The 22,731-nt window shown below is 30.8% G+C and overlaps 1 long non-coding RNA gene across 1 annotated transcript in view; it reads right to left on the reverse strand.

Annotated features, from left to right (window-relative positions):
- LOC136795116 (uncharacterized) overlaps positions 1 to 22,731 on the reverse strand; it is a 161,752-nt gene that overhangs the window by 28,630 nt on the left and 110,391 nt on the right. Inside the window, exon 2 of the long non-coding RNA XR_010842668.1 lies at positions 15,207 to 15,237. This is a non-coding gene — a long non-coding RNA (uncharacterized lncRNA). The remainder of the gene's footprint in view (positions 1 to 15,206; positions 15,238 to 22,731) is intronic.

Genomic DNA, 22,731 nt, shown 5'->3' on the forward strand with positions numbered 1-22,731 from the left:
GTAATATTTCCTCTATACAAGTTACAAATTTGAATAATGCAATGGGTTACTACTATTTTCCATTTCAAAAGTTACTAGAAGGACTGTGGATTATACAACATTTTCCCCGAAACTAAAACTCAATAACTCAGTAGCTACGAACGAGCTAGGACTTTTAATAACAGTTCAGTAATGTGATCAAATGGGTCCTAAGTGGTCCTAATGCTTGCTTATCCCAGTTCCCTTCTCTACACCATTATTCTCGTAGGGACTCTTTCTTCCATCCAAAAATTCATATATGTTTCACCTTCAGGATAAACAATGAACTGGTATATATAGCATAGTTAAAAGATTTTTTTTTAAATATAAAATCTAACTCAAATTTAATGTGAGATATTCTTTTAAATCATATAACGTTGTCGATATACAATAACTTTCAATTAATTTGTAGTATTTTCCTCAATTAAACTTATTGGATGATCTGTTTTAGCTAACAGCGTTAATAAACGATCGCTTCTTGAAACTACAACTCATTAGTGGAGTGGCTACGGTCAAAAGGTTAAACGCCAGCCATTTTACATTTTATCGTTTATTATTAATTTAATACTATTGTTATAGTATTTATTTCGATTTAAAATATAGATAATTACTTAATCAATATCTGAGTTTACAAGGTTAAAAGTCATTTTAACCTCAGGCTAATAGTTATTTTTCGTTTTGATATTTAAATTTTTTTCCTCTGTTTTCAATAAATTAACAAATTTTTTTCACAAAAATTACTCAGAAGTTATGAATTTATTAAATAATACCGTATCTTTTTACAATAATTATTGATCCTAATAGAAAGTTAAAAACAATCTCGTGAACTGAAATATTGAGATAGGTCTTGTCAAATATTGGCTTATTTCATTCAAAATGTCTTTTTTCCAGAAAAAAAAGTTATTTAGTAAAACAACATTATGAAACCAAAACGTTTTTATTATAAATATTTATCCTCGTTTTCTATACACTTTCCCAACGTTTTCAATCCATAACCAAAAAATCAAGGTTTTGTGAAGAAATAAAGTCAGAAAATACGTTTTTGACCAAAGAATCATTTTAAAAAATAATATCTTCACGTAGTTTCCAAAATTTCTGAACAGATGGAAATCTGTTGGAGATTAGTCTGGGGAATAAGTTGAGTATGGAAGGACTAAGTAACACGTAATACAGTTTGTGTTGTTTCTTCACTGTCTGTTGTGAATCATGAAGTCCAGCGCTGTCGTGTAAGCGTGTAGACCCTTCCGATTAACGAACGTAGGTTGTTTTTGATCCATTATGTCCCCATACAGATTCACGATGTGTATGTGAGGGTATAATCTCTAGGTTAAAAGGAGAAATGAAATATTCCGGCCAACGACCATCATAAAGAAATCACTAATTTTTTGCAAGCAAATTTGGTTTTAGGGTGTATCTCGGTCCGTCAATTCAACCCCTCATCTCACCGACGCCTTTTGTCATATATAATCCACAATTTATCACACGTGATTATCCTTTCGAGAAAAGGCCCTTTATTTTATTTTATTTTTTTTTTTTTCGAGTAAGCAGAGAAACGCATGTAATGCCAGTATTGCAACAACAATCTAACAATAAGCTATATTTTCCAATATTGCCCATATTTCATACCACACCTCAATAACTTATGACTAAACCGAGATATCTCAGAAACCTTTGGAGACGATGATAAAACAATAGAATTAGTGTTTCAGTTTTTAAAATCACAACATATACTTTTTTACTGACAAAAATATAACATTGAACGGAAGAAAAAAAATAATAATAAAATAATAAATAAGATTAAACGAATATAAGCAATATTAAATAAAATATAAATGGCGTTATACTGCATGTCCTACCAACTGTTAGGAAAGGGTGATCTTCCTCAGTAATGCTAAAGTCATCATCGTCAGTTGCTGGTTTTCCAAGTTTGTATCATCAGCCAAAAAATTTTCCAAACCCCTGTTGTATAGTCCGTTCGTTACAGCACTCTTCCCTGAACGGCGGTACCAAATTTAAACTCATAAAAGAATTACTCAAAAATCGCGTCCAGGGTTATATTAAACAATGTGCAAAAAATTGGAATGATATTGAATATTATCAAAAAAGAGAGGAATAATAACGTCCCATTATAAACTGTAACATAAACATAGTGAACAACAAAAGTCCATTAATCAACACTAGTTTTAGAAAGAATAAAACGGAAATTTCTCATGAAATGATCCAATAGATTGGCATTAAAAAGCAATTCGGATATTAATTGAGAAAAATTTAACGAGTCTAAGCACTCGAGTAATTCTCAAATTTAGGTTATGATGGTAGAGGAGATAAGATATTTACAGCACTGACTTAAAACTCTCAAAAGTTAGTAAGTACGCCAGTTGCCTCGTAAAAGGTTTTTTAATAGCATGTACGGCCATTACAAGGGACTTTGTGAGAGCAATGGTCGGCTGTAAAACTGAACCCTATTAAACCGTAAGGGAGAACTTTCACGGTTTTAACAACTTATGAAATAAATCGGATACTTCAGCTGAATCCAAAAATCGAATAATCACGGACATTATAATTTCTTCTACTACCTGATTATTTTTATATCTCATAGGGGAAAAAAGAGCAGAAATTTATCTTCCGATATACATACATGACAATAACTCCGTTGTAATTTTTGAAATTATTATTTGCAAAATCTGTATACCAAGAAGTAATTTATGGAAAAAATATCTCATTAGAATTTGTTTATGCTGTTTTGCCTAAAAGTAATGTAATAAAATATTTTCAAGAGTATCATGTTTTTTTGTTTTCTTAAAACAAAGGGATGGGCACTGATAATAATAAATTTGTATTAAAAACATAATTTGAATAGAGCCCATTGGTAACGATTAACGTACAAGGTCTTTCTTCTTTTCCTTTTTTTTTTTTTATAATTCTTTTTTTTTTCTCTTTACATTTATGTATTTAAACTAAACTTCAAAGAATATCCAGTACCTATATACCTAATCCTTAACTCCTCACGATGTTATCCAAATTCAACCGTTACGTTAAAACCGTTGAAAAGCTGAATTTCCACTCTTTTAACCCATTTAGATTTAATGTTTTTGCATAAGAGAAAAGACGTTTTCAAATTAAGACAAATTACTCGAACGTTTTATTTTATATCTTCTGCCATCATCTTGAAGATATTACATTTTTTTGTGATTTCCGAATAAAACCGAAGGCCTAAAAAGGCAATATTTTGAGCAAAAGAAATTATTTTACGATTTCTATCCAAATTTGGGTTTATGGATTTTTTGTGGTGCGGAAATCGAATATTTATTTCTTGATAAAAAATATTTAATGCCACTTTGAGGTAATATTTGTGGGGGGTTATAATATACCACTTAATTACTTTCCGGATGTAGATCAACAACGAAATATTGTCAATTTATTTTCTTTATTTAGCCAGAATTTTAACACATTAATTGGCAATAATTGTTCAAACGAACATCAACTTTATTTCTTCATAAAAACGTATTTTACCCCACTTTGCTAGTGTCGGGTAGTAATCGGGCTAAATTATTTATACTGAGCTACTATTTTGGTACATAGGGTATATAATACGCCATACCATTCGTTTCGGATGACAATAAAATATTGTCAATTGAATTAAACGAGTTTAAATGCAGCCTAAATGTAACCAAAAAATTTTTTTCAATAAAGTTGGTCAAATTAAAAAAAAAACTTACAATACACTAATCACAATGACCTAGTTGATGAAGTAATTAGTTAAGGGTCATGAACGAAATCATAGACTATATATATATAGTCTATGATTTCGTTCATGACCTAGATATATATCTAGGCGAAATCCTTAAGTTTGATTGTTATATTATAATAAAGGGTATATGGATGATTCTAGAAACATGTTTTTTATTAATTGCTATTTACAACTATACATTATAATATATTTAGTAAATTTGATCTCAGTGAAACATTATCTAAAGTAAAAAGCTTATAGGTATTGGGTTATATAATTATTTATGTTTTACACACTTAGATTCTTACGACGTAGCCAATACAGTATACCAGAGGAAGAAGGTTTAGCTAAGTAAATGAAAAGGCGAAACATAGGGGCGTATATCAGAAGAGGGCTAGCCTCTAATGGCTATTGTCCGAAGCTTTGTTCTCCCCGTGAAGGTAGCTCTACTAGATACCATCTATAACTTCCCCACGGACAAAGCCCACCTACCATACCATCCCTCTTTTTCAGCAACTCTGCAACAGCTTCAAGATACACAATGGTCGCTTCTGTTCCAGCTACATGGCCTGGAAATCCCATTTCCACCATATCTCCAGCCGACCGTGCGCGCTGCAAGGCGGGTGCCGAATCGCGGACAATGGCGGCGCGGTTTGGGGTTTGAAAAACAGCCTAGGTTTCGGTCGGTTGAGTTTCACCGAATTTCACAATTCACAGCCTTGATACAATGGGTGCTAAATGAGAAAAAAAAATGACTTTTCCAAAACGTTTTTTAAAATATGAATAAAAAAGTAGGTAATAAATTCAGAAAAACAATCTATTGTTAAGTTGAGTCATCTAACGAATGATTCCCACCAGAACAAACCCAAATAATTAAAACAATGAAATATTTATTTTGATTCTTTTCGGCAGAAATTTTTATTATTTTTTAGGGGGGTGGGAGAGGAGAATTTTATTTCTTCGATAGATATTATTAAATTTGTACTATATGGATGAGGCTATGAACAATTTACTGAATAACGTACGTAATTTAGGTAGCAAGACAAAAGAACCAATTGCTTAAAAAAAAATCTGCCATGTTCTTAGTTTCCCCAGAATTACAATGATATACCTCATTAACCTATGTTTATATATAAATTATCAAGATTTTAGTGCTTAAGAATATATTTTTCTATTTAATTATTAGTACACTATGATTAACTGTAAATATGGATGAAACCAGTATAATTATTATGGATCCTGACAAAATTCCTGGAACGAATTAGTAAAGGACTCTATTAACCTGAAGCCTAAACTGTTGTAAGGCCAACCGAGGTTCGAACCTCTTTAGTTACAGGTCAGTAGTCAAACAGTTTCCCCGCAGATAATCATCGGGCTCAGGTTTCTACATCGTTAAAACGACTATGGCAAATCAATCTGAGGAAACGAATTACTTGAATCGGAAAATATAGTCACAGCATATATATAACTAATCGTCTATGTTACTGATACACAAAGATACAAAAAACGTAAAATATAACGCATAAAAAACTTTACATTAGTAATTAAATAGCCTACAAATGTTTGATCAGACCATCATTGGGAAATCCCCACCAAACAATGATCATATTGGCACCGGAAGCAGTAACGAGGACCCTGTGAGGGAACACACTAGATGTTTTGTTCTTTATTTTTTAAATATACAATAAATAATTAGTTATAGTAAGAAATCATTATGTAATAATTTCCACCATTCTTTTTTTTATAATAGTATAAATATTATTGTTACTTGACTGATATTCATTACAATACGTACCACAAATTTTGTTCAATTTTATTCAACTTTTTTTAAAAATAATTTATTTATTGTTATTTACAACTGTATAAATATATACACATCAAGTAAATTTGTTGTAAGTGATATTATGACATGATACAAACATGTGGAGAATCTACCCATTGATAGAACTCCAAAAACATTTCTAAACGAGAAGATCTCGACCACCTTTTCAGACACCTAGGAGGATTATTAGGTAGTGGAGGAGAAGCCAGGCTAGAAACGAGTTGGTTTGGGTGGTTGGGAAGTTTATTGATTTGTGACAAAGTAAGGAGCATTAAGGATTTTGGACTGTAACGTTTGGATTCGAGATGAATTAGATGGGTTTAGTGGAGCCCCAAAGCTCAACTCCGTATGTCCAGATAGGCCTTATAATAGTCATGTAGATCAGTCTTTTGTAATGGATTGGATGTTTGGACCGTTTGTCTAGTAAATGTTGTAATAGTCGGAATCGACGAGCAGTTTCCTGTTTTTTTTCAGTCTTCTATGAGGATTCCATGTCAGTCGTTTTTCAGATTTAGTCCTAAGTAACGGATCTGTTCAACAGAAATAAGTGGGGTATTATTAAAAGATACTGAGGGGCAAGACGAAGGTTTACGACGAAGGGTAAATGTGATTTGATGGGATTTATAGGAATTTATTTTAATCCTCCAGTTTTGCATGCAAGGATCATTGTTCACTGACAATATTCAACTTTTTAAATAACATATTTTTTCATACTAAGTAACTTTTGCAAGATGATACCGCACCTCCAATGAATTAATTAATCTTGAAAATCTAACCTCCATACAATCTGTTTCGAAACATTTTTATTTTATTTAAAAACACTTTAGCTAATTAAAAACGTAAATGAAGGACACATCATTATGATTTGACATCTTATAGTTATTAAGGTAGTTACAAAATATAAATTTTTATATAAAATAAAAAACTTTTAATATCCATTTAAGCTAAAAGTTTAATTTTTAAGTTGTGTTGTTATGACTAAACCAAAAACCTCTAGAAAGTAACAGTTCACATAAATGTATAATTTAAAAAATATTGCTTCATATGTTGTATTATAAAATTAATTATTCTCTGGTTGTTTATATTTCCATCACTGATGAGTTTTGTTTTTGAGATTTTTAAAACTTTCAGATTTTACAATTAACTCAATCTCTTATCTCAGAATGTAAAATCAATTAATTTACATTCTGAAAATAAACAGGGTCAACTGAATCGGTGGATTTGAGTACATTTCTCCTAAATTATCACCAATCATCATAATTTATCATAATTAGCTTGCATATACAGCATAATCATATTTATTTGCTTTGGAACTATTAAACTGCCAGCTAATACAACCCTCCCCTCAAAGCTGTTAATAACCTCATAGATATATTAGAAATAGTTATTAATGTTTTAAACTTGAGAATTTTACGTCCTCTACATACATAAAAAATAAAAATGTGTTGTGTTGTAACTTAAACTGAAACAATAGCAGAAAATCAAATCAATAAAACATGACGTAATAATAATTATTAAAAAACAAAATCACAATAAAACTAATAAAATTGTTTTGATATTTAGGAAAAAAACATAACAAAAGTAAAAAAGAAGACCCTTTAGACTTTACTAAGCCAACTTACATTGAATACTGGAAGTTCCGTGTCTTTGTCCTATCCCTTGGCGGTAAAGGAAGTTTCAACTTGTCTACCTAATCTACTTATGCTTTAAAAACTTTAGTTCGGTATTAAAGTATTGTATCAAACTGCTATTATTATTTTTTATTCCTTAAATATTTAAAAATATATAGTTATAATATTTTGTCTCTAAAAAATAGATGCTACTTTGAACCCATATAAAACATTTACTTAAAGTATAAGCTTATTAGTTAGAAGGCAGTTACTGAACAGAAGTCTGAAAAGAATGTGATTGAAGGATCTATACTAAAACCAGTCTATCCAATGATTCTCAAACAAATTTGGCGGAAATTGATATAGAAATAAATTAAATTGATTATTTAGATTAATATTTCAATTTCTTTGTTGTTCTAAATTATAATTTAAAAGTTATTTTTGAATATAGTTTTATTAAATTTCTGTTACGACTAACTAAATATTAAAGTCCAGTGTAAATTAGCAATATATTTATTTTTTCAATCATTGAGTTTTCGTCATATAAAATCTAGCAGATTGTTGCCATTTTTCCGATTAAGACTTATTGTTATGAAGCGAAACATATAGGCAAATAAAGTGTTCCGACTTTTGTGAAAATTTCACCTTCGAGCACAAAATCCCATCTAATTTAAAATAGACCGTACTTGGTAACGAGATTCAAATCAAAAATCGGCAAAAGCCGGAGTGAGCGAAAAGAGGACAACTCTGGAAAATGTCGAATCAAATGACTTATATAATTTCAATTTTAAATTGAACTACACGCAAGAGCAATAAGGGAGAAATTTAATGAGCTAGTAAGTAGTAAACTGAATTCAAATTTTTGACTTGCTAACAATTTTTACTTTTGAACCCAAGCTTGACACTTAGGAGCTCCAAAATCCTTACTCAATGAGCTACCCAGGTTTCTAAATATAGAAATGAATGTAAAAAACATGACTTTAAACAAACCTATAATTAATTTTCTATCTATCTACCTATCAGTAGGCGCTACAACCCTGCGATAGCTCCTTGCCTCCTCTATGAGTCTCCGCCATTCGGCTCGGTTTTGGGCTGCTGCCTTCCAATTATAATTAATTTTCTATTTGTTTTATGCTATGAAATGTGGCCTTAACAACGGTGTTACGGTTGCTATGTTGAAAGAAAAACACTGGCGATATATGAGTACACAAGGGATGTTACGGTTATCATGGTGAAATAAAAAACACTGGCTAGATCTGTGTAGACAAGAGGTGTTACAGTTGTCATGGAAAAAACAAAACATGAGCGATATGTTCAGACGAATGGGTTTTGTTTTTGTGAAGGCGACAGTTGGATTTTTGGAATACGTATGTTCAGACGAGTGGGTTTTGGTTTTGTGAAGGTGACAGTTTGAGTTTGGAACACGTTACGATTGTTAAATGTGAAGTGGTATCAGGTTAAAGACCCTCTGTCTTTACTGTTTAAACCGAAATAGCACCATATGGGAAATGTCATCGTATGTTTTTTTTTCCAAAATTATGGTCAGCATCAGCATGTCCAGGATAAGAGAATAATAGTGTAAGTACAGTTATTAAGGTTAAGTCAACCTATAAGTTTTAATTATTTTATTAATTGATAAAACGTCTTTTTTTTTTTCCTTTTTTCATTCTGTTTAGATATAATTCTTCTTCTTATTAAACTTTTGTACATATTGTTCTGCCGTTCTTTTTCTGCTTTAAACTTGTTAATTTACTTATATTTTTTTGTTGTTGTTCACGGAATATTACGATAATTCAACAGGTGGGTAGATAACACCCCTAGGTTTTCTGTTATCTACATGTAAAAGTATTTGCCAGTGGTCATAATTCAACAATTGTTTATATATAGATATAATTTAGTTATATTGTGGGCATAATGCTGCGGGATTTCGTTATTTCCAATAAAAAAAATAACGTGGCATCTAAGGAGTAATTTATTCTTTATTGTTTTTTTTTTCCTTTTGCGATTATATATTTTTTATTTTGACTTTAACTCACCCTCTGTGGTTGATGATGAATGTATAACTAACGATAAATCAAAATTTTCGGTTATAACAGATAGAAGTTCAATAAATTATTATCAAAGGTAAATCAATTTCAAAATATTCAATAGTTTCAATAAAAACATAACAATCAAGGTTTGCAATGGGTTCAAATTAGTCCCTCTCATGTTCGTAGTAAACAATCAAGAGTTGAAGTAAGAATCCGTAGTTGACATATTTAAAAGTTTAATTCCAAAATTCATTGATGATCACATATGATTGCCCTCTATATAGCATAGGCGATGACCTTATTAAATGTGATAACACACGGCTATTTTATGAGTAAAGAATAATGACGTTGAGCTAACACAAATGGCTAGATCCTATAAAACTAAATCTAATTTGATTTTATTATTATTATATGGGCAACAGACCATGGAGACCTAAGTCCTAGCGCGATGTATTTCCTAATACATCGCGCGTTTCTTGATGTGTTTTTTTTTTCGCTGGGTGGGTTCGTCACTCCCATGGTTATTTTTTGTTAGTGCCACCCATTGGCTAACGGTCCTCACAAATGCCCGGGGGGAGGTTGATTGAGTTTTGCATTAATTTAAACAAAAATAAGTTAACATCAATAGACGACACAGAGGGAAAACATAAATTACTATGTTAATTATTATAAAGACATTCCCTTCGTATCACAAATAGCGGGATTTTATGAAAAAAAAAATTATATACAAGCATAATATAAATTACATAATTATACATAACATATAGAGAGATATTATGTTGCGACACTTTAACAGATATACAAAAAAAAATTACCTCTACGTTTTTTAATAATTTTGAGTATAGTATACGAAAATTTACATCTCTCATTCCTCACTTCAATTTATTATCCAGATGTTTTTTTATGCACACAAAAATCGTCCTATGTGTGACAAGATTAAGAGATAAATAGGAAATAAAAATTATATTTAATATTGAATTTATAGGAACCAAATCTATTTTTTCCAATTATACCTATTAATTGTATTATTTTAGAAAGTTTTAACACTTAATGATATATTAAAGAAATAATATTAGCATACACTGGTTCAATTTATATGCTCAAATCTGACATTTATTACATATAAATGAAATTTAAAACGGTGATTTTGCTATTATTTTGTTATGCTAATTGGGAAGATAACAAAACCTGTTATAAAATAGAGAAACAAACAGAAAAAAAAACTATACCCCATCTCTATAATTAATAAACATTAAATTTACTATCTTGATTGGTTCACTAAGTTGATAAAATAAAAATATTAAATAATATAATAATTAATGTTTTCAAAACACCAATTTACAAATAACTCGACTACAAATAAAACAAGTCCTCTATTTTAGCATAGTCATTATCATGAAACAAATTTTAAAATTTAAGATATGCTTATTTATATTTATATCTTTGCCTTAATAGATTGTTTTTTTTAACTCTTACTACAACGGAGCTGATTTAACTGATCATTTTATTTATTTATTTTATCTTAGACGTTTTAATATATTATGAGAATTAGAACGACTTAAAAATAATAAACTACAAAAAAAAATAGAACACAATACACACAAAAGATTTAATAATTACTATTACATATCCATCTTATTTAGCAAAGAAGAAAAAATATATATTTATATCGTTAGTGAGAATAATGGATGAGAAAAAAACCAATAAAGAAAATGTTTGATAGTTATCCTTATTTAGTCATAGTAAAATGTCTGAGAAAGCTTTTATAGGGTTGTACAGAGTAGGTTTAATGAGATGGTATTTTCGGAGCTTACACGGAAAAAGGAAAACTTACAAAGTTTATAACGGAGAATTGTGGAAGTAAAAGCATTCTACTTCAAAGCTATCTCAAGTGGTCTTAGGTTAAGTGAACCGGTGAAGCGCGAAAGGAATTTAAATTGGAGAAACAAATCCTTAATTGCTTTTAAATCATATGAAATTGGTTTAGATCCGCGTCGGATTCACCTTTAAGCTTTCTGATGCTATATAATTTACACTATAATGAAAAGAAAATTTCAACAGTTAAATTATTTGTTATTTATGAGCTAAAATTTACTAGGAGACAGTTATGTCCAAAATTCTATTTATATATAAATTTTTGATGACATAATAATAATAGGATACCAACTAAGAATAATTTCAAATTAATTCAACAACTTCAAGAACTTTAACTTAAATTTTACTATTCAATGCAAAGTAGGAAATAAAATAAGGAAAAACTCACCATCTTTGGCAGATAAATAAATTAAATAAGCCAATTTTCCAAATTATATAAAATTAATACCGCTAAGAATTTAGCGAATAAGCATCCTCTAGACAACTAGAAGCACCAAATAAGAAATTGGTGTTCTCTTATTAATAAATCGGTACACTCACAAACATATATGCCAATGACTAAAACAAATACTTAACACTGTCATATTCAAAAGTCCAACAGACCAACCGTAAAATATACTACACAATTCTCTACATAGCAACACATTACGAAAGAATATCACTATCAAAAAAAGATATAGTGTATCGCCTTACTACTTTATCTAAGCGTTACAAAAACACTAAGCACCTTGACAAATTAGAGTTCCAACCCAATATTGTGTATGAAATTCCCTGTGAAGAGAACTGGGGAAATCCTGTATTGGAACTTCTGAACAGAATGTCATTAAAAAAAGGGCACTTAAACACAAATATAGTAAATAGTTGTATCTCTATAACAAAAAAACTCGAAATAGAATCGGGCAAAAAATCAAACGCACAAAATTTAAATTCGTCTTACTCCATCCTCATAAACAAGTAAGATACAATTAAGCATACTAAAATAAGTTTATTAAATACAAAACAAACTGACTACATGCTAAGAAGTATGTTTTGGATTTAGAAAAAAAAACATGCTGAGCATGAGTTAGTTCTAATATTATAGCTACATATAACACACATTTTAAAACAACAGGAAGTATTATTTATATTTATTATTATTAATTTTTATTCTATACATTTTTGTGTTTAATAATTACTTCAATTTTTTTTTCTAAATTCCGATTTCTAAGTTCCTTTTAACTGTCGATGAGCATCGCTATGCAAACTATAAAGTCCCGAAACGTTCCACAATGTAGTTGTTTTACTATTGACTAATCTGAAAAAATTTATACATTGGTATATTATTTTATTTTTTTATCCAATTATTTTATAATTAAATCTCATTCAAATATAAGATATAAAGTTTTCAGTAACATTTAGAGATAGCAATCTGACAAGCTAAGAGACTGGAGCAGATATTCGCACAGTTACAGAACAGTAATGAGGGAAGGAAATTGGCCTGTTGTGTTCTGTCGAGTAAATGAGTTGCTTGTGGTCCCTCCGATCCGACACCACAACATACACAAGCTACATTGTCGTACGTGTTCCTGTCTCATTCGCCTCTGTTAGCTTCCTCGCTCACAATCTCCAATTCACCTGACAATTATGCTAAGGAATAGGTTTAATTTATTATTTCCCGTAATTATATGTTTGTACAAAACGGCTTCTTCTCCCTAGAAATTGTTGCTTTTAAGTTGTTTTATTGAAAAAAAAATTAAAATAGTCTTATTAATTTAACTCATATATGTAAGAAGAAACTGAACAATATTCTGTAATATCGTATTATGATCTATATTTATTTTTTTTTTTAAGAATTTTAATTTTATAACATAAACATCTAGCGTTTCTCCAATCCTCAATATTACTATTATAAACAATAGTAAAAATATTACTATATTACTTAGCAATAAAAAAAAAATATACACATTTTGTATTTGACGTCGTCTATAAAGCTTTTGTTTTTAATTTCTCTATCACCAGACCGCCCTATTTGAACTTACATGGTTACTATGACACAGTGATTAAATGAGGTAGGGAGGGTATATAGTTTTGTAAAAAAGATCCCCTAACTAGAAGTGTGTAGGGCAAGGTCACTTGCCGATTTAAATCACAAACGATCACTCCATTCACAAACAAAATTATTTTTTTCACACTTTCATCACGTTTACTTACTCAGTCATGTAATCCGTTTCCTCAAATCACATTGAATCTAAGAGTAGTAGGTTCAATGAATTGGCATTCTTTGAGAGGATTTACGATTAATCTTTCACTTCGGATGCTCTGTGTAGAAGGCAACCAGACGGATGCGCACCAGGAGGACCTACCGAACGGATGCATTGGACAAGGTGCAGTCATAAAGGTGCTCAACCTAGCGCTGGGATGCACCACAGTAAAAAAATTAATAATTAAATAATTAATTTATAAAAGAATACAAAAAAGTGTTAATCTTTGGGAGCAGTGGTATACGCAAACCCCATCGCACTACTCCACTGCTCCCGCACACCGTTTGCCAGAAATTTGGCAAGAGAGGGGATAAAAAAAAGATAGATGCTCTGTGTTCTTATTAGGTTTATTATTTTTAACAACAAAGCGTTCCTAATTACAATATTGACTTACACCACCTCTTTATTGACTTCCGACAGGCTTATGAGAGTGTAGACAGAAGAAAATTATTAAAGGCATTGCAGTCACTGGGAATACCTAACAAGTTAATAAGATTAACAAAGATGACCCTGGAAAGGACTGGAGTTGCAAGGTGAAAACTCGAGTGGGCATCTCAAATAGTTTTAGGGTTAACAGTGGTTTAAGACAAGGAGACCCATTATCACCAGTACTGTTCAACCTCGCCCTAGAAGTTGTCATTAGGAAAATAAGGACAAACCCGGGTGGCACCATTTACAATAGGCTCACACAACACATGGATTATGTGCATGATGTAGTCATCACAGGGAGAACCAAAACAGTGCTGTAGAAGAATTCAAAAGAGCAACACAAAATTTAGGACTTAATATAAATAGTGAAAAGACTAAATATATGAAAACCTCTAGACAGACCGGGGAGAGAAGAGATATTGTGGATGTGGGGAGTTGTGAAGGAGAACAATAATTTAGAAGTAGAGATTAAGGGCAAAATGGTGAACATTTTCCTACATATAATTCAGAAAAATAATTTGGAATAAATGTTCAGGGAGAAGGCGACTTCATTTTTCAGTTTTTGTTTGATTGAAAGATAATCACCAACTGCCAAAGACAGGGAACAAGATGAGTCAATGACCTTTTTGGGATGAGCGGAACCGTCAGAGTAGCAGGGGTTCAACCATTTGCAGTTTGCTATGTCGACCAAGTGATTCACCACAGATGACCGACACCGAGCCAAAATGCGGACTCATATTCTTTTAGACTTTCATTTTCAGAAACATTCTTAATTGATCTCTTATTGCTATTTATTTAGGGTACTATTGAAGTAATCCCAACACACATAACACTTAGAGCTCTTGGCTTAAAAAAGGTACAAACCCGGACTCATGACCTAGTCCTGGAAAAAAAGCTCGCCAATGCAATAAGGTCAAGCTAGTTGGGTACTCAGTCTTACAGGCTTAATCACCTGTTAACTTCTCCTAATATTTCTCTACGCCTCAAATTAATGATCAATAAAAGTGTGCTGAGGTGCAATAACTTAAATATACCCCTGCTCTACGGAGCACCTATGCTGACCTGTTGGTCTAGCATAGCAACAACAGCCAAGAAGCTCCAACAGTTTCAGAGCGATATATTCAGCCGTATAGTGAAACATACTTTACTATACAGCGCAAAGACGGACCACATTAACACGACACTCGATCTACCAACTGTGACAGAATTTATCACGAGAAGGCATATGAAATTTTATAATAGCCTTCAGCACTGCACAAACCAATTATTCCGGACGATACAGTAAAAGAGGTTCACCTCAACCCGCGTTCCTATAACCTACTGATGTCAACCCTATGCACTCATGGGGCTTGGAAAAAAAATCCTTTCCTGTCCTTTCATATTCTTTTACATGGTCGAAAATAGAAAAAAAGCTACTAATATGATTTATTTTATATGGAAATAAAGAGTTACCTTGTTAGAAGGAAAAGGATGTTTTACCCACCTGAAACAAAACAAAAATAAGAAGTTAAATATTTCATAATATTCACAATGTATTAAAATAACATCCAATGATTACAATAAATAGTTAAATGACTGTATTAGCTATTTGGAAATTATAATCGATGGAAGTTGATAATCGACCGACATATAGAGCTTATGCACGTGAGATCACCGATTCTAATGACCGATCATCGATTTTTATTTTTGAGATATTCGGTCGAAAATATTAGATGCGTGTCAGAAATCATAAAAGCCAATAGTCTTTTCATATAGACTTAGACCAAAGAAAAAAATGTTCTGTCTAAATTAGCAATTCAGATTCATTTTTAGTAACCTCAAACACGCTGAAATGCGAATTTTCAATAAAAAAAAAAACAAAAAAAAAACCTGACTCACTAGAAACCTGACCGACTGACGTTGTGAAATGGGTCAATTTTAAAAAAAATATTCAAATATTTTTTAGCTCTCATATAATCATATATAAGCATTATTATATGGGCTACAGACCATGGAAGTCTAAGTCCTCGCGTTTCTTGACGTGGTTTTTTTCCCAGGGTGGGTTCCTCACTCTCAAGCCTATTTTTTGTGAATGCCACCCATTGCCTAACGGGCCTCACAAATGCCCGAGGGGGGAGGTTGTGAGTGAATATTGCATTATTTTGTGCTTGAAAAAAGCCCCTGTGGGACCAGGATTCGATCTGACAACCTTTGGGTTGATAGAATGGTGCGTTGCCAGGCAGCTACCGCTGCCCCTTAAGTGTAATATACTGTGGAAAATTATGTTTGTCTCTTATTAATTTGATTTATGGAGAAAAAAAATGTATAATTATTCCAAAGGTTGATGGTCAATAGGGGATGGCAGTAACACTGAAATAGACCTTTATTTTAATATAAGTTTACATCCTGATGAATTCACGAGTAACCCTAATTCTTAATAAATAAATTGTATAATTCATAGAATATCTTAAAAATATTATTAAATCATTCCAATATTAGATTTTTATTATTAAAATTTAATGTATTATTACAATATTGTATATTGGTTTTAATACTATTATTAACATTCTTACCTGTTTTTTTATTACTGTCAATGTATTATATACAATGTTACCATATTTATTATTATACCAATTGACTTTAGCCTTGGTTAGTAACCCATTGATTAACATGCTTATTTTAAAATAATTATTGGTTTTCATCTATTTTTTTAATTTATTGTTAATTCGTAGCATTTTGCGAACTTTTTCCTAACCTTTCAATTGAGGCATTGACAAATACTAAATAAATAATTAAAACATCCTCTGTTTTAATTTAAAACCTAATTATAAGGATTTTTTTTACTTATATTTTAAATAATTCTTTTGGAAATAAATAAATCCATAGATACATCACAAACCTATAAGGCAATTCATTAGAGTGCAAACCAATCAACTATGAATAAGGTTTATTTCCTGATCGCTTTTCAGGTTGGAGATCAAAGCGTTTATTAAAGGTCATTTAATTAGAGAAATTATGAGAAAATTAATAGAAATATTACTTTACAGAAATACAAGATCAAAGAAACCACAGAGGAAATGTGGCAAACCAAAGTTCGATTCCCCCTGCCTTACATCTTTTTAATATTTTGCAAACGTTTATCAATAATCTAAGCCTTTAAAATAATGTTAAATTTAGAGAAAACCTAATTTTTTAACCATCAATAAAATTTATACACAATCTGATTAAATACGTACACACTATAAAACTTTTGGATTAAAAATATCCTATACTATTATACAGTTGGTGAAAACTGACTTAAAACATTTTTTACATCCTCATTATTATAATATTTTGGATTTATTTTATTTAACATACTTACATACGTTTTCTAATTCAAAGTGTATCATCATAAAATTGAAATATATTGACCATATAACTAATTTTTTTAATTTGAAATAATTTAGGTTTAACTCGCAAGGTGAGACTATGGACATATGGAGTTCGTAGATATCTTCGACAAGAGAGAATGAACAGCCATTTGATCCCTACACCTCTATCTACTACACATGCTTTATAAGTAGAGGTGGGGGGGACTCTTAAGTCTCTTCATTTTCCTGAAGTGAGAAGAATAAGAACTATTAGAGAATTAATAGTTGAGCTGGAGTGATGTTTCATAGATATCTCAGATTAGACACTTCTATCAAAATCTGACCAGACTGCATTTACTAGTTCTTAGATTTGAGCGAATCGAGCATTGTTTTGACATCTTTTGATCTTAAAAACTCCAATACATGAGGATAAAATCTGCACTATTATACATGGAAACTACAAACAGAATCAAATATTCGTATTATATTGCACGCAACATAGAATTTCAAAGAGAATAATTTGGAAAAATCCAAATAATGACATGTAAAACCATCGAGAAAACAATTTAATTTAAACTACAATAAAATCATTATAGTTTAGAAAAAAAAAGTATAATTTTAATATCAGTACTACAGTATTCTTTTTTTATTAAAATTTTAAGACTAATAAAGCTCAGTTGATCCATACATAATACTGATTGCGTTCAGTTGTATTTAGACATGCCCTTGGCAGACAGCTAATATCGGCCAGAGAACTAATATTGATATACGCTGATTAATGATCAAGGCATATGGAATTACTGATATTGGAACGTGGAACGCGCAAGGGCTTATTTAAGACTATTGTTGTAACAATTAAGCTATCAATTAGGCGTTAGATTTATTTTTTACTTAAAACTAATACTATGATAATAATGAATGACATTGCATGAATTATACATTGTTGGAAAGTCTTCCCAAAAGAGTTCAAGAAAATAATTTCTGTAATAAATAGTCTGGAAAATATCAAATAACTTTTTAAGATATGACGCAATATTGTATAGTTTTCTATTTGAGTTGGATTCTCTTTTGTATTCTTAATGTTTTCTTTTTCCAGCTCCCTCTTCTCCCTCAAATAAAGAATAAAAATGAAATTGAAATGCATGAAAAAGTATAAGTTAAAAAATATTAGAAATTGAAAAGATTATATATGAAATAATAGAAGTACTTATTAATTTGTTTAATTTTTAGGTGGCGTATACAACTCAATGGTTAGAGGCACCATATTCTGGATTTCGTAGTTACATTTCTCAATATTTAGGATCTTAAACAAGCTCTTCCAATTTTCTGGCAGTAAGGCTTGACGTTGTCCCCGGAGGCCAAAATACGTTCTTGATGATTCCAGACGGGAACATTGTTCCAGGATATGCTCCCTCGTCAGGGCACATTTACAACTATAACATGCTGGTGAAGAATTTCTTTCAAGAAAGTGCGTGTGTGTTAATCTTGTATGTCCGATCCTGAGTCGGGTTATGATGGATTGTTCACGGCGATTTTCGAGAAAATTGGCGGTAGAGGTTGAGTATCACCAAGTATTGTCTTCATTTTATTTGTTTCAGGTACCTTGGACCAAAAGAAGCGCCATGCTTCCTTACATTGGATCAAAACCGATATATTTTTAAGTATTTAAATTATGTATAATATTTTGAAAATAAGCAGATCATAGGAAAAGTAAAACTATATATATATATAACGTTATGATATTTTAAAACAATGTTAATTAAATGCTAAATGTTAAAACAAAACAGAGGGGACTGGAGGCAATACAAGCTTTCGGAAAAGACGGTTGTGTCCCGTTCCTAAGCGAAAAATAAGGACCTCTTCTCGTCAAGTGAGTTGGTCCATGGCATCTCCCAGGTTGTGATGTGGGTGGCAACTAAATATTTAAATTTTAAAGCATGTTTTTTTTTTTCTATCGAGACTGAGATCACCGATGAACTACGAACTCAAGGCCTCCTTATTAGGAATCTGGTCTGCCCTATCGTTTCCAACAAGGCCACAGTGTCCAGATATCCATTGCAGGACAACTCTTCCATGCATGATCATCAGGCTGTAAGGTTTCTTAGCAAGTTTTCTCTGGTCTTTTCCCCCCTTCGACTTGATGATCTGCCTTATTTGGTAGAATATGAAGCTAGGTAACAAAAAGTGTAATTACAGTGTTAAAAATAACGTACCTATGCAAAATTTTCATGATACGGTTACTACTCCTTTCCTATGGGTCGCATCGTGATGCTACTTAGCCTTACGCCTTCCTTAATATTTTTTTTCGAATCGGACCAGAGATTTCTAAAAGCATTTAAAAAATAAATTCTCCAGCTTTATTTATAAGGATAAGGTTACTCTATTTGATAAAAAAAAGTATAAAATGTGACTCTGCTCATTCTAATATAATGTTGCCTTAACATGTTCCTTAAATATTTAAAAGAATTAACTTTCATTTTAAAAAGAATAAGTTAGAACCTTCCGCATAAACAGCACCCTAATGAACACTATCTGTTGTCTAAGTTAACGTCTTGTTTACTTAACAAGTCCTTTGATAATGCAAGTATATTACTATCCAGTCTCCAATATCCTATCTTTCACACGCGTTCTTGTCTATCTCCACTGCTTACTGTAGATATAAAATTACCTGTATCTAGAACTAATAAAAAAGAAGGGGAAAATATATGTCACTATGTAAGAAGGCATATGTATTATTAGAAGGCAGATCATTATTTTACCCGTTATTATACTTTGTTTAAAATAAAAGTACATACTTCGTATTTCACAATAGATGAATTCGTCAACGCCAAATTACTATGGACTTGTCAGTCATCAATAGAGTAATATAGACGCCTCAATCATTATTATTAATTATTTCCTCTTTAAGGACGAGAAGTTGTTCATATAATGAAGATGTTGATGACTAGGGCGATTATCATAAAGACAGACCCACTGGATCCAATTAGGGCGGACTTGGCCTAGCCAAGAGTGCTAACTGCCCTTATCCAGAACCTAGAGGGAGATATATTCCATAATGGTTCTCCTAATGTGCCCTATTGTTTTTATCCGTCGCCATCTGCTTCCAATGGTCATCGTTAGGTAGGGTTTTTATCCTCGTCTCCTGACTCTGGTATTTGGGACATCCGGATCGTATCTTATAACTTAAAACTCGTTAGCATAAATATATACATGAATTGTAAATTTTAATTATCTCTGAAAATCCAAATATGGGAAAGTTTAAATATGAAATTATATACTTACTAATTCTTTATTTTAAATATTTGAAGTAGATACGAATGTTATTTACTGGGTAAACACTAGGTAAATACTAAAGTATATATGAGTATCTATCACAACAAGAGCTAATTGAACATATCCAAAGTATTTTTAATGTGGGTATTGCCAACTAAATTAAATATGGGCGCCATTATACTGACCTTAAAATTGTTTCAAATCATAAATAATTTTATTTAAAACAATGTAAATTGAAAGAACTTTAATAATTATTCAAAACTGGATAGTTTTACTGATTTGGACAATATAAAAAATGAAACCTTTCAAGAAAATTAAGATTAAATTGCGAAAAAAAATGCTAAATCAAGTTTATATCATGCCTTCTGAACTACTATGAATAACGATCCTCATTTAAAAAAAAAACAGTTCATCATGATTTTTTTAGTATATTTTTTTTTAAAAGTCCCAAAAGTTTTGTCATCCAATTTGCTACAGGCCCTACATTCAGAAACTACCTATCCGATTCGAAAAATTATTGTTTTATGGAAAAAGAGGTCAATTTAAAAAAAAAATTAACTATCTCCCAAATTAAATTCAACTAGAATATTCTTTTAACATGAAGTTCTATAGCACATGTTAGTATCAACAAATAAATTTTAATATATATAAATTTTTTTTCTATATTGCTATAGAACATCATGTTAAAATAATATTCTATTAACATATTTTTTTTAATTGATGAGATGATATCAATATATTTTTTTATATTTCATTAATTATTTAATTTATAAGTTTTTTATATTCAGAACTTTTTAATTTTTTTTCTTTTTGTGACAATAGTTCAATAAACCCAAAAGAGCTATTAAGTATAAACATATCTAAATGTACTTTGGATATGTTTATACTTTAACCAAGTCGATGTTAGAAATAGAATAGGATGAACTTTGTTTCTCATGCCACTTCAGTACAAAATCAAACAGTATTTATTTGTTGCATTGTATGCAGTATGAGGGATAGTTCTATACTGGTATTTTGTGTTTAAATGTCAGCCGGTCACAAGCTAAATCCATTTACGATCGCATATCAGTGGTCTATGGAATATTAAAACTACAGATCCCTTTTAGTATAAATATAATAAATTTTAGTACACTTTTTGGTTTAAACAAAAAAAAATCCTATTCTTCAGCCATTAACGAAATATCATTAACATTATCATTTCTAAAAAGAAATGTTGATAACATTGTGACCTCTATAGTTTATATCAGTCATAAAGAAATGCTATTACCATTTTAAATAAATTGATGATAGCAATACCAGCAAATCTATTATCAGCAAAAGTCATTTTGACGATTATGGAAGTAAATCATATATTATATCAATAGCTAGTTGATTTAATAAAATTTGAACATGATATTAAAAATTTTATTTTCGGTTTGATCCCACCTTTTTGTGCAACATGTTACTGGTAAATATTAGATGAAGTTTAGATTCTATTCACGAACTGAGAATCTTTCATTAAAGCAATTGATTAAACTAGGTGATCCAATTACTCTGTTGTAATTAGTATAATCTAATGTAATGTATTATTGCAATTATTGACAATATGGAATTATCGTTCACATGGAATTATCCTAAGCCAAATTAAGTTATGTTATCAAAATTCGGGGAAGCGCGGTGACCACGGGGTAAAACGCGTGGCTACTAACTCCAAGGACCCGAGTTGGAAGCTGGGCAGAAAATTGTTTTCCGTTACACTGTAGCCGTGAAGCTGTGGATTGTGGAGCCCTCCTGGAATCCACCCAGCCTCTTAAATTGAGTACCCTTAATTGGGTAATAATCTGACGGTCGAGCCTGATTCTGACCAAATCACCTCCTTGCACAACCGTTGGTCTAGTAACAGTACTTCTTTACTAAGTACTGAACCCCTGACCCTTCATGGGTTGTAGTGGTTCAGATTTTAATTTTTTTTAATCACAATTCGACAATGAGGGTCCTAAACTTTATTAAATAAACTTTATGTAGTTTTTAATGTTTATTTTTGGTGTTAAAATATATATTTCTATTAAATTTAAATTAAACAACAATTTAATAATTCTATTACTTCGTAATAATTTTAAATTAGTAGTTACATACCAGTATGATTCCTAATAGAATTTCTAAAAAAACTGAAACTTAGATTAAAATAAAAATATTTTCCTAAATTTTACAACTAATGTCAAGACACCAAAAATAACCAATCGTTTGCCTTTTCACTAATTTATAGATGATCAAAACACCATGGTAATTTTCTAGTGAAGTTCTGTTTTTAAATTAAATAGTTTTGTAATAATTTTAATACGAAAATTGTATTAAGGTAAGATAAATTATAAATAATATTGTTAAGTATTTTGAAT

Source organism: Halyomorpha halys, unplaced genomic scaffold (assembly GCF_000696795.3).
Source record: "Halyomorpha halys isolate HHAL.00 unplaced genomic scaffold, Hhal_1.1 Scaffold1468.1, whole genome shotgun sequence".
In the NCBI taxonomy this organism is placed as follows: domain Eukaryota; kingdom Metazoa; phylum Arthropoda; class Insecta; order Hemiptera; family Pentatomidae; genus Halyomorpha; species Halyomorpha halys.